Here is a 14,121-nt window from a genome sequence, read left to right as displayed (position 1 = left end):
GATAAAGGTGCTAAGCTACCAGGCACTAGACATCGCGCTCGTCGAAACATCACCTGAAAGATACAAAGATAAACATTGGGACGACACCCGGTCAGTGAATAATGCTGGTAACCCACCAATACATGTGAAATATCATACATAGATAGATATAAGTTGTAAAACCATTTTCGAAACGGAATACATAATTATATAAGTCAAAAGCCAAGATCAACAGTCAACACAAGACTCATCACTCACAAGGATAACACGGGAACACATCCAAAACCACAAAGGTTAACCACAACACAAAGGATAAAGACAAAACCGATGGCAACACATGCCCTTGTGACTACACACGTCACAAGAAAGAGAATTCACAACAACGGCTACACGAGCCCTCGTGACATCACCGCCATCACGAGTTGATATGCCTTCCTTATGCCCTGTTCCAACCTTATGGCTACCCCCGACCTTGTACCTTCATGCCAACCATTACCTCCAGGACCCCTGTACTTCTTAGTCCAACCTTTTCCCTCCTGGGTTCGTCGTCCCCTACCAACAAACCACCAACAAGAACACCAATTCATAGTACACAAGGTACCGTACACGGCAACACATGCCCGGATAACACATGTTATCCCCCAATCACGTGAACCTTACACGAAGGCCACAGCTCCATAATCACATCACGGCCACCATGAGGACCGCTGCAATACCTTGGTGACTAGTGTCCCATACCACTAATCGTGCTATCCAGGTAAAGCCACACACGCACCACCACTCACACAAGTCAATCAACGGATCACAACGAAGGTATGAAACAAACTCAATCAAGGAATGGGTCACAGCCCAACGACAACAACGATGAATAACACAAGTTATCATCAACCAAACGGAAGGTACAAACCCCACACACACTAGCATTAAGACAATAAACTAGCATTCTTAACAACGGAGAAACTCAAGATAGTTCCGAGGAACACACAAGACACCTCTTGGTCCAACGAAACACAATGTTGAACACTTAGCACGATTCAAGACACCAAAGTCCTACATGGATACCTACCATATAGTTCTAGACATACGAAACATCAAGAAGACGCTCAAATAGTTCCACAAAAGAACAACGGGAAGTCAAAAGACCAAATACCGGGTCAAAAGGATCACGGGGAACAAATCCCATCTCAACACCATCGTGTTCCCCGCGGGTGGACCCACGGGTAGGCCCCTACCTGTGGGTCCGCCCGCGGGTACACTACCCACAAGCCAATGTACCTGCGGGTAGGGCTCTCCCCGTCGTTCCGCCCGCGGGTACATAGTCCTGTGCAAAACAATCCCTTCGGGGATTTTATTCTCCAAACACAAATTCAAGTCCAAAACATGCCAAATCTCACCCAATACAACAAAATGACTTGAACCATGGAAAATGCCAAGCAATGGCACAAAGGAACCCTAAACACAAGCTCTAGATATGCAATATCACAAGACAAATGCATAAACCCTCACATTTCATAGCAAAACACAAGTAGAATCCAAGAAATCACATATAGGTTAGCAAAATAGGTTTTGTAGAGCATGGGTTACCTCTTGTAGAGCAAAAGACTTCACTTTACACCACAACAAGCTCTTCACAAGGCTTACTTTGCAAACCCACTTCAAGATCAAACCAAAAGATCATAAAGATCCTACCTTTAAGAAAAAGACAACTAAGATGTTACCAAAAAGACAAGATAAACTTAGATCTTACCCTCCTAGATGCCCAAATAGGTGAAAGGTTGAATCTTGGAAGCAAAACTTGAAATCTTGACAAGGGTCTTAACTTGGCTTGGAGAATAAGCTACACCTCTTTTCTAGAGAGAAGATAGAGAAATTTTCTAGGAATTGTAAGGAATGAAATGAAGAAGTCTTCTAGGTTAGGTTACAATACTAACTCTTGGTGAAAGGACAAGAATACCCTTACTAACCTTTAGAAAGCGTAAGGAACAAAGGAATTCCCCTCAAAGCTCAAGGTACAACACAACTTTAAGGTTGACTAGTCAAATACTAGTCCTTGAGTATTAAAAATCAGGATTTTAGGAATTAGTTCCTCAAATAAAATAGGATTAATTACTCAATTAATCCATGGATTGAATGTGGATTTTTGGGGTGTCACAAAGGCTCCCTTGGAAGTATTTTGTCCATCCTCTTAACTTCTCATTGGCTCCCATGGACTCCTAATGCATCCAAAATGCTCCATTTAACTCCAATGTCCACCAAAATGCTTGAAAATACTCATCTTTGTTTCCAAACAAAACTCCTAGAAAAATAATATAATTTAATCATAATCTCATGAAATTTGGAATGATCTATAAGCAAAATGGCTTAGTGAAAGGGAGGAAACTATAGACAAATAAGCACTTATCACCAAGGATGAGAATATCATCGACATATAAACAAAGAATGACGTAGCCGTCTATCGTTTCCTTAACGTAGACACATTTGTCACTTTCGTTTATTTTAAACCCGTTAGTTAACATCGCATGATAAAACTTCTCGTGCCACTGCTTAGGCGCTTGTTTCAAACCATAGAGCGATTTAACCAACTTTCACACTTTCCTTTCTTGGCCCGGAACCATGAACCCTTTGGGTTGTTTCAAATAGATTTCCTCATCTAATTCGCCATTTAGGAAAGAGGTTTTCACATCCATTTGATGAACTTCCAAGTTCCGCAACACGGCTATGTCGAGAATCATCCAAATGGAGTTTATTCTCGTCACGGGAGAATACGTGCCGAAGTAATCAAGGCCCTCGCGTTGCCTGTAACCCTTGATTACAAGCCTAGCCTTATACTTCTCGATGGAACCATCAGGTTTCATCTTCCTTTTAAAGACCCGCTTGGATCCTAAGGGTTTACTACCTGGAGGAAGATCAACAAGTTCCCAAGTGTGATTCTGTAGGATAGAATCCACTTCACTTTTTATAGCCTCTTTCCACATTGGTCCTTCCGTAGAAGTCACAGCTTTTACATACGTTCGAGGCTCGTTCTCTATCAAACAAGATAGAAAATCGGGTTCATTTTCTAATAAACAAGTTAGAGTACCCGAATCGTACTCTAAAAAGTAAGTTAGAAAATCAGGTCCGAATGATTTTCCAACTCTCGCCCGCTTACTGCGTCTCGGCTCGAGCTCGGGTTCTTTCTCATATCCCCCACTATCATTATCCATAGTTTCGTCAAACGTTCGTTTTGACATACTTGGTCCCTCGTTGGACCTACAAGGAAATATATTTTCGAAGAAATATGCATTCCTGGATTCTATTATCGTGTTCTCGTGTACATCCGGATTATGGGACTCATGTACTAAGAACCGATAAGCACTACTATTATGTGCATAACCAATAAAGATACAGTCCACCGTTTTAGGACCTATCTTTATTTTCTTAGGTGTTGGCACCAATACTTTGGCAAGACACCCCCACACTTTCAGGTACTGGTAGGAAGGTTTCCTACCGTTCCACAGCTCATAAGGACTCTTATCGAACTTTTTGCGGGGTACCTTGTTCAAAAGGTAATTACTTGTCAAAATCGCCTCACCCCATGCATCTTGAGGTAGGCCCGAACTTATAAGCATCACATTCATCATATCTTTCAATGTACGATTCTTTCGTTCGGCAACACCGTTCAATTGAGGTGAGTAAGGAGCCGTACAGTGGTTCAGTAAGGAGTACGGCTTCATCTTTGCTCTTAAGCAAATACACATAGCAGTATCGTGTGCTATCGTCGATAAATGTGATAAAATACTTATTACCACCTCTCGTTTGTATCGATCTAAAATCGCACAAATCACTATGGATTAATTCTAGTGGTTCAGTTTCCCTTTCAACCGATTTGAAAGGTAATTTCGTTAGTTTTGCCTCAACACAAATTTCACATTTGTTATTTGTGTCAATTTGAAAGTTAGGAATATGGTCCGTGCTAATTAATCTACGCATAGAATTAAAATTAACATGACCTAGTCTACCATGCCACAAATTGGAAGACTCAAGCAAGTAAACAGAATTAACTTTGCTTTTATTGATAATAGGAATTACACTGAGCTTAAAGAGCCCATCAGTTACATATCCTTTACCCACAAACATCCCTAACTTGGACAAAACTACTTTGTCTGACTCGAACACCATGCAAAAGCCATGTTTGTTCAACAGAGAGCCAGACACAAGATTCTTCCTCAGCTCAGGAACATACAGCACGTTGTTCAATGTCAGTTCCTTCTCGGAAGTCATCTTCAGAACCACCTTGCCCATGCCTTCCACAGCAGACTTAGCAGAGTTTCCCATCCACACCTTTTCACACTCAACGGTCTCAAAGGTGTTGAACATCTCTCGGTTGCAACACAAGTGCCTGGTTGTTCCGGTATCAATGAACCACTCACGAGGGTTTGAGCCCACGAGGTTCACCTCGGTCACCATAGCCGTAAGGCTAATCTCGACCTCCTTCTGACTGCTATCTCCAACAATATTAGCTTCAGAACTCTTGTTCTTCTTCCTTGGAGCCTTGCATTCAGATGCTCTGTGGCCATGCTTGCAACAATTGTAGCATTCACCAGGAAACTTGTTCTTGGTAACGCCACCTTTCGGACCTAGCTTTCGCTTGTCCTTCTTGTTCCTCTTGGAGCTCTTACCGTGCTCCACAACGTTGGCCTTAGTGCCAAAAACGATAGGAACTTTCCTATCATTCATCCTGTTCCCTTCCTCAATCCTGAGTCGCTGGATCAGGTCCTCCAAATTCATCTCCTTTCGCTTATGCTTAAGGAAGTTCTTGAAGTCCTTCCAGCCTGGAGGCAACAAGTGGATCACAGATCCCACTTGGAAGGCTTCACATAGCACCATGCCCTCGTCACGGATCTCATCGAAGATTAATTGCAAATCTTCTACCTGACTTAGCACGGTCTTTGAATCAACCATTTTGAAGTCGAGGAATCGGCCAACTACAAATTTCTTTGAGCCGGCATCCTCACTTCGGTATTTATGATCCAAAGCTTCCCACAACGCTTTTTATGTACTTATCTTTCGATATACATCATACAGCGTGTCACACAATCCGTTCAGGATGTAGTTTCGGCAAAGGAAGTCCGAATCCTTCCAATAGCCAACTGCCATCACGGATTGTGCATCTTGTTCCTTCAACGCAGGAACACTCTCGGACAAGAACCTAGCCAAGCCGAGAGTTACCAGGTAGAACAACATCTTTTGTTGCCACCTCTTGAAGTTCGAACCAACACCGGTGAACTTCTCCGGCTTTTCAGCCGAACAACTCGGTACCGAAGGTACCCGAGACATGGGAATATATCCGTCAGTGTTCCCACCATCTTGTGAACCAACGTTCACTGGTGTAGCTTGGGAATTAGCAACATTGTTGTCGTTTCCTCCAGTGTTGTCCGCAACAACGTTATTGTTGCCGTTTCTTCCATTGTTGTCCGCAACAACATTATCCTCCCCATCTATTGGCAGTACGGGATGCTCCATTTTTCTTCAAGGAAATTCGGAGAAGATCACCAACGGGAAAACAAAAAAAAGGTTTTAAGACTGTTGGAACCGTTGGTAGAAAAACAAATAATAATAAAAAAAAATAAGATTATTATTTTTCGGGAAAAATAGGGAAGGAAAGATGGAGAATTTGGCTAATGTTTGGTGTTGGGTTTTTGCAAGAGTCAAGCGATCACTCTTTCCCTACAATCTTATTTGCCACCTCCCAAAGATGCTAGGAGCGTTGTGGCTTACGCTTCCCAGGATAAAACTTGCTATGATTCAATGTTTGAGCATTCAAACAAAGAATCCGGCGAGCAAGACAAGACTATGAACACAGTAGCCAAAGAAAGAGTAGAAGCAGAGAGTTTTGAAGCTGGAAATTATACTTTCGTGTTGTGTAATTCTGTGTGTAAAATCTGCTGCCTCTACCCTCTCTTATATAGGGGTTGAAGGATTAAATAGCTCTTAATAGGGAACTTTAAGAGGCACCCCACTACTCCTGGTAACAGCAACCATTAACCTGAGTCTTAATTCAAAAATTAAAATGTGGAATTAATTCAAAAATTAACTCCATAACAGCTGAATTAAGACCCCAACGGTCACACCAGGAGCTTCAGTTCGGCCATGGCAAGGCCGAACTTTCGGCCAAGCCCTCAGGTGGCAAGTTTCGGCCTATGCCGCCAGTTACCTCAGTGGCTCTCTGTGTTGGAAAAATGGTACCGAAGTTTGGCATAACTTAGCCATTCATGCCCGTAGGTGCCGGCGCACACAAGCCCAGGTGCTTCAGTTGGGCCATGGCAAGGCCGAACTTTCGGCCAAGCCCTCAGGTGGCAAGTTTCGGCCTATGCTGCCAGTTACCTCAGTGGCTCTCTGTGTTGGAAAAATGGTACCGAAGTTTTGCATAACTTAGCCATTCATGCCCAAGCCTTTTTTCAATCTCGTCTAGTTGGAATTTGATTTTGCACCACCCCCCCCCCCCCCCCCCCCCCGCGAGAAAACCTCTATGCTATACAATTCTACAAGCTTCAAAAGTGTTCTTGTATATAAGGGGGGGAAACCCTCATTCCAAACCAATGTGGGACAAAGCTCACTTTTTCCCTTCATTTTTCCAACTCAAATGGGTCTACTTTGAGGATCAATATCTCATTCACCCATTATCCATTTTGAGCGTACAATATATCAATCTCTTCGTCTCACTACGAAGAATCCAAATCCACTTTGACCCGACCAAAATCAGAAGTGGACCCCACTGATAATTTTACCACAAAAAAAACCACTTAATATGCCATTTTATGTCATTTTAAGCTATTTTTTCCAACAAGGTATCAATACATGTTTACCCCTATATTCTCCGACTGCATGCAACTTATGATATGATCTCCAAATGTTTTACATACAAGTCTTGTACCATTGCATAAGCCTTCACATGGATTTAGATTCCCTAATAAAATCACTGGAAAGTTTGTTTTCAAAGTTAAAGTATTAGGAAGCAACCCAGAAGGACACAATTTATGTAAATAATCTTGACAATGCAAATTTTTTGAATGGAGCGGTTCATCATAACTACTGTAAGTTTTGGTTGCAAAAAAGCAGATAAATTTCATCAACGAATTCATTCTTTGTTGTCAAAATTGCTCTCTCCATCAATGGGTATGGGTCACTCAAGAAACAATGTAAATCACGGTAGACAACTTCAAACAAAGCATCCACAGTACAATATTTTATAAGAAATTCAGAAGGCACTTTTATGTTGCTTTGCGGAAGGAGTTGGTTCGGAACGACCCCCACGAGAAAAGGATTTTCCCAGAAAGAAAAGCGTCGGAATAACCGCGTGCGTCTGAAAGAGACACGGACAAATGATTTGTGAGTATGTATGCTCGAATGGTAAGCGAGCCGGAGCCCGGAAGCAAACACCGGCATCTAAACATCGACGGTTACAAAGTATTTGTCAAAAGGAAACAAAATCTGTGAACTACACTCCTTTAGCGGGAATGAATAAAGCGGAACACGTATAGGTGTTCACCCAGTACGAAAAAAAACAGAACGACTGTAAGAGCAGAAGAGTTTTTCCATATGGGAGTTCGTGGGATTCGGCGTAGGTAGAAACAATGTTGGGCACGACATAACCGGAAAGATGTATTCGGAATGACGACACCGGCATCTATGCGACGTAAAAAAGCGCAAGTATGTATGTTCGAATGATAACTCAAAACGAAGTACAAAAGGCCATTTAAAAATGTCGGAATATATTGTCATTGACTATTTGAGCCCAAAAATAGCGGAAAGAGATACGGTGAAGGCGGCCTGAGGAGTATGGAAACAGATCTGTAAGCGGAAAATATATCTCACAAAGGACGTTTATAAGATAAGCATAACAAACACTGCCATCTAAGTTGCTCGAATGTATGCATGTTCGCATGAAAAGTACTAAAAAAGAACATTACCGACAAACAAGAATTTAGGTTTTCTAGAGCGACGCGAACTTCATTAATACAGCCCAATCAAATGAACGCACGCATAACAGTGAATGCCATGAAAGGGAAGGACCAAGAACTTACATCGGAGAAACGGTACGGCAAGGTAAAGAATTGTTTCTACACACGGAGGCGTCGGAGAGAACAATAAAACCCACACAATTGAAATTGCAAAAAAAAAATAAAATAAAAAGGTATGAAATGTTCTGCAGAAATGGCCAAAAAGATAAGCCAATTGAGCATATAACTTATGAGCAAAGGAAAAAGGACAGCGTAATTTTTTTTTAAATAACAACTTTACAAGTTCCAAGATAGACATCTAATCAAACTGCGCACTGCACCGAATGTATGTATTAAAAACAGGAAAATATAAACGCGAAGTCAAAAAACAGCGACACATGTCAAACGGCACAACCTACTTCAGTGAGAAAAAGAATAAATAAATACGAATAAGAACAGCCGACTGAGGTTAAATCAACACCCCTTTTTTTCTCTCTAGCGTGTCTAGGTTTCGGTTTTCTTCTAGGGTTTACCTAGTTTTCCATGCGTTTTCTTGCTTTCTACGGTATTCCGATTGTTTGTTCCAGCACTGATTAGCACACGCCAGCAGTATACGACCTACGCTATCCGACAGAATGGCGTCGACAAGCGTGGGAGGGGAGGTGGCTAGTTTAACAGCCCGGTGGGCAGACCTAGTCCTCGAGGAGGAGGAGGATACCTTCGAACCGGTGGAAGCAGGAGTAGGGGAGGAACAGGCTGAGCTGGAGGAGACATGGGTTCTGATCGGCCGTTTTCTAACAGAGAAGACGGTGAAGGTTGAGTTTATGCGGCAAGTTTTAGCTTCGATGTGGCAGCCGGTCCGTGGGGTGCAGGTGATGGAGGTGCAACCAAAGTTGTTTATGTTTTTCTTCTACCACTTAACTGATATGCAGTATGTATTGGAGGAGGATCCCTGGGCGTTTCAAAATAATACGCTTGTCTGTAAGCAGCTTCCGAATGGGGCGGTTCCGACGTAGGTAGCTCTTGATATGGTGGAGCTATGGGTACAGTGCTATGACTTTCCGTTTGGGTATACATCGCACAAGATACTCGAGAAAATCGGCAATTTTTGGGGGTGTTTGTCAAGTTGGATGATCGGTTCCTTGATGCGCCTTGGCTAACCTATTACCGTATACGTGTTGCGATCCCGGTGAACAAGCCATTGAAGCGCAGAATGAGAATGTTGAAGCGTGACAAGACGTATTGTTGGGTTAATTTCAGGTATTAGATGTTGCATACATTTTGTTTTTATTGTGGAATGATGGGGCATTCCTATAGATTTTGTCTCAAAGCTAGGAATGCGACCATGCCGGTACAGCAATTCCCGTACAGTGATGATCTTCGAGCTGCGGGGGTACGTGGTCCGAGGGAGATAGGAGACCCATGGTTGGTGCCATTGGGGGGGAAGCCGAAGGGTGAGAAACCAGTGAGGGAGGTGCGGGGTGAGCAGAAGGTGGATGACGGTGGGGGTGTGGATGGGGAACATGCGGGGCAGGGCGCTATGCATGCAGTAGCAAAACGGAGGAGGGAGATGGATGGGGGGTGTGGAGGTGGCCGGCTGATTGAGGGGGAGGATGTAGCCATGACAGACGTCCAAAAAAACTTGCAATTGGCGGGTGCTGCGGTGCAGACCCGCCCGACCCAATGAGTACGTTGAGCTGGAACTGCCGTGGCTTGGGTAATCCATGGACAGTTTGCGAGATTGAGGACATGGTGTCCCGTAAGAAACCCGATTTTGTATTTCTAATGGAAACCAAGGTTAACCGAGATCATGCAGAAAGACTTCGGATTAAACTTGGATTCGATGACCTTTTTTATGTCGATAATTCTGGTTTTAAGTGGTGGTTTGGCGTTGTTATGGAGAGCGAATAATACGGCCAGATTGATAGGTTATTCTGATAATCATGTGGATATTGAAGTGAGTATGCCGGGGTTTAATAAGTGGAGGATGACAGGCTTCTACGGCTTTCCAAAGCGTCCGCAGAGGGGAGAGTCGTGGGTTCTTAATCGTTCGTTAGCTAACAGATCGGATCTTCCATGGGTAATGATTGGAGATTTCAATGATCTCTTATTTCAGTATGAGAAACGAGGAGGAAACTCCCATCCAGACAACCTACTACGGGGTTTTGGGGAAACTATTGAGGATCGTGGTTTAATGCAATTGCCAATGTCAGGGTATCCGTTTACTTGGAAGAAGGGGAAGGGCACGCCAAACTAGATAGAGGAACGATTGGATAAAGTTTTGGCTACCCAAAGTTGGAGGGAGTTGGTGGCCAATGCTAGTGTGTAGAATATATTGACCCGAAAGTCGGATCATTCTGCTCTTTTCCTTGGGATTCTGAATCTTCGGGAAATGAGGGGTGGTTTGAAAGAGGGTTTCGATTTGAGATGGCATGGCTGCATGATGAGGGGTGTAGAGATGTGGTGGAAAGGTCCTGGGGTGAGGGAAGGGATAAGGGTTTGCAAGAGTGTATCTCGTTTTGTGGTGATCGTTTAACACGTTGGGGTAGAGAGCGTTTCCATAAATTTGGTGAGCAAATAATGAACCTACGGAAGGAACAGTTGCGTCTTAGGGGGTGTACGGACCCGGTGTCTTTAGCTGAATTTCAGAGATTAGACGAGTGCTTAACTCGTATTGAGTTACAGGAAGATGCTTATTGGAGGCAGAGGGCCAAGCAACACTGGCTCAAGGATGCGGACGCGAACACGAAGTTCTACCACAGGTATGCTTCTCATCGTAAGAAAAAGAATACTATTGCTAAAATTATGAATGATGGTGGGGATTGGATTGAGGGGGATGCCATGAGGAATGTTATCTTGAATTACTATCGTGATATATTTAGCTCGAATTCTCCTGTTGTTAATGAAGATTTCTTTGAGAATATACAACCACGGGTAACGAATGCACAGAATGTGGCGCTATTGCGGCCCTTTGAGGATAATGAGGTTAAGACCGCGTTGTTCTCGATGTATCCGGATAAGGCACCGGGGCCTGATGGGATGAATCCGGGATTTTATCAGCACTTCTGGGATGTGGTGGGTAATGATGTGTCTTCTTATATTGTGAATTGTCTAAACACTAAATGGTTGCCTGCTAATTTGAATGATACGAATATTATTCTCATTCCAAAGAAGAAAAGCCCGGAGATGGTTTCTGACTATAGACCAATTGCGTTGAGTAATGTGATTTACAGGGTTATGGCTAAGGTTATTACAACCATAATGAAACCACTAATGTGAAGTATTATATCTGACTCCCAGAGTGCGTTTATATCTGACAGACTAATTACGGATAATATCTTGATAGTTGCGGAAGTTGGCCATTATTTGAACAGGAAGCAATGTGGTTTAACAGGACGGGGGGCTTTGAAGCTGGATATGGCAAAAGCCTACGATCGTATGGAATGGCCCTTTTTACGGAAAATGCTTATGGTGATGGGGCTTGATGATAGGTGGGTGGAGTTATTAATGATGTGTGTGACCACAGTGTCTTACAGTGTACTAGTGAATGGTTCACGAAGCAGTCAGATCATCCCGACTCGTGGTTTAAGGTAAGGTGACCCCGTTTCTCCTTATCTTTTCATTATTTGTGCTGAAGGGCTTTCATTGTTATTACAACAGGCGCAAGCGAGAGGAGAAATACATGGCTGTAGGGTCGTTAGAGGGGCTCCCGCTATCTCTCACCTGTTCTTTGCTGATGATAGTCTACTTTTCTTTAAAGCAAATGTCCAGGAAGCGGAGGTGGTTAAACGTTGTTTGAAGGAGTATGAGGAAATGTCTGGGCAGGCAGTTAACTACCACAAATCAAATATTTGCTATAGTAGGAATACACGGGATGATATAAGAGAAGAGGTTGCCAGTATATTGGGGGTGGTGTAAGCCCCGAATTTTGGGAAGTACCTAGGGCTTCCATCATTTGTGGGAAGGAATAGAAAAGCAGCATTTTCATATATTGAGGACAAAATAAGACAGAGGATTGGCTCGTGGAACAAAAAGTTACTATCGCAGGCAGGAAAGGAAATTTTATTGAAAAGTGTGGCTCAATTTATGCCTACCTTTTCAATGAGTGTTTTTTACTGCCTATGACTCTGTGCACAGCCATTGAGCGGACCATGAACTGATATTGGTGGAGATTAAAGGATGACCAGGGCATCCATTGGAAGGCATGAGATAAACTGTGTATTCCCAAGAAATATGGAGGTTTGGGTTTTAAAGAGTTGCGTGCCTTTAATCTTGCTATGTTGCGCTCAAATAGTTCCACAAAAGAACATCGGGAAGTCAAAAGACCAAATACCGAGTCAAACGAATCACGGGGAACAAATCCCCCATCACATCACCACCTATGTACCCGCGGGTGGACCCACGAGTAGTGCCCCACCCGTGGTTCCGCCCGCGGGAACACCTTCCCACAAGGCCATGTACCCACGGGTAGGCCGGCGGGTGGTGCCCCGCCATGCCCGAATTTGTAGGGTCGGGTTAATGGGTGACCTGCTATTCAAATTTGAAAGGGTATGAGCAGCCTCAAATGGGGTTTTGGGTCAAACCTGATAATGTGCGTATATAAGGCTACTCTACACACCAAATCTCTAGCGCGCTCCAGTGTCTACTCATCTGTGCCTGAAAGCCAAATATATCTGTTCAGCAAGAGATGCTGGTAACCCACTCCAACATGAAGTATAGTTTGATGCATCGGCATTGTGAGTTCAATCGATTCATTTACAGATCGCGATTAAAGTTGCAAAGCAAGCTCGGAAAGCTATCATATCTTCTATCTTATGTTGACGATTCTCGCAACTAAGGGAGTGAAGGGCTACATCGGTAGTAGCTCGTCGCGCTCCCGCGTAGATCGACCTTCCCGGTCTCCTAGTGTTAAGTCATAGAAAGTTTGATCCCCAAATCGTAAATAAATCCGACCTCCCGGTCGTACCTAGAAACCCGGTCGGCAGACCGCTATTAAGTACTCCTCCCCTATATAAGAAGGGGTAGAGGGCAGAAGGTTTTCAACAGACACAGGAGCACAAGCACAAGAGCTCACACACGAAATTTTGTTTTCAAAGCTCCAAAAATACTTCTGCTTCTACTCCTTTCTTAAGCCTAACTGTGTTCAAGGCTTTGTTCTAGTCCGCCAGGTTCGCTCATTTGGGTGCTCAAACGTCGAACCGTTGCGCGTTTTATCCTGGGAAACCTAGGCCAAGCCAGTCAACTCTGCGAAGCTTCAAAGTACCTGCAATGGCTTCAAAATCTTCAAAGCGGCTTCAAATATTCAAATGCCTTCAAGGAGCTCTCAATTCTTCAAGTCTTCAAGTTGTTCTCAATGTATTTAAGGTGTGATTTAAAGAATGAAACTGAAGCTCTATTTATAGTGAAGTTTGTAACTAAAATCCCTCAACAAACTCCACTAATATTTATTTAATTAAACTAATTAATTATCTGCAATGCTTTGTTTTAATTAAACAGTCGGATTCCCCTTGTCCGTACCAGTTCTGAGTTGGCTGTTCGACGCCCGGGGAAGGCCCCCGAAAGAGCCGTTCCTAGTCCGTCTCAATTCGTGGGTCCGAATTAGCACTTTTTTGGTTTGTAAATCGGTAATAGTTTAAGAATAGTTATTTAAATTAATGATTAAACCAATCCAAATCATTGAACGCAGTCATGGGTTTGGAAGGTGAGCCTTGTGAGGAGCTTGTTGAGGTGTAAAGTGAAGTCTTTAGTCTACAAGAGGTAACCCATGCTCTACAAAATCTATTTTGCTTACCCAGCCCTCAGAGCTAATCCTTTTCCCGAAGTTATGGATCCATTTTGCCGACTTCCCTTACCTACATTGTTCCATTGGCCAGAGGCTGTTCACCTTGGAGACCTGATGCGGTTATGAGTACGACCGGGCGTGGACGGCACTCGGTCCTCTGGATTTTCAAGGGCCGCCGGGGGCGCACCGGACACCACGCGACGTGCGGTGCTCTTCCAGTTGCTGGACCCTACCTCCGGCTGAGCCGTTTCCAGGGTGGGCAGGCTGTTAAACATAGAAGCACATTGCTTCTTGCCCAACTTGAAATGAATACCAAGAGGTGTATTCACTAGCTTAGCTTCATCCATATTGAATCTCTCAAGTACTTTCTCTATGTACTTC

Source organism: Ipomoea nil, unplaced genomic scaffold (assembly GCF_001879475.1).
Source record: "Ipomoea nil cultivar Tokyo-kokei standard unplaced genomic scaffold, Asagao_1.1 scaffold2280, whole genome shotgun sequence".
Taxonomy (NCBI): Eukaryota; Viridiplantae; Streptophyta; class Magnoliopsida; order Solanales; family Convolvulaceae; genus Ipomoea; species Ipomoea nil.
The sequence above is the reverse complement of the archived record's forward strand: the minus strand, read 5'-3'. Positions refer to the sequence as shown.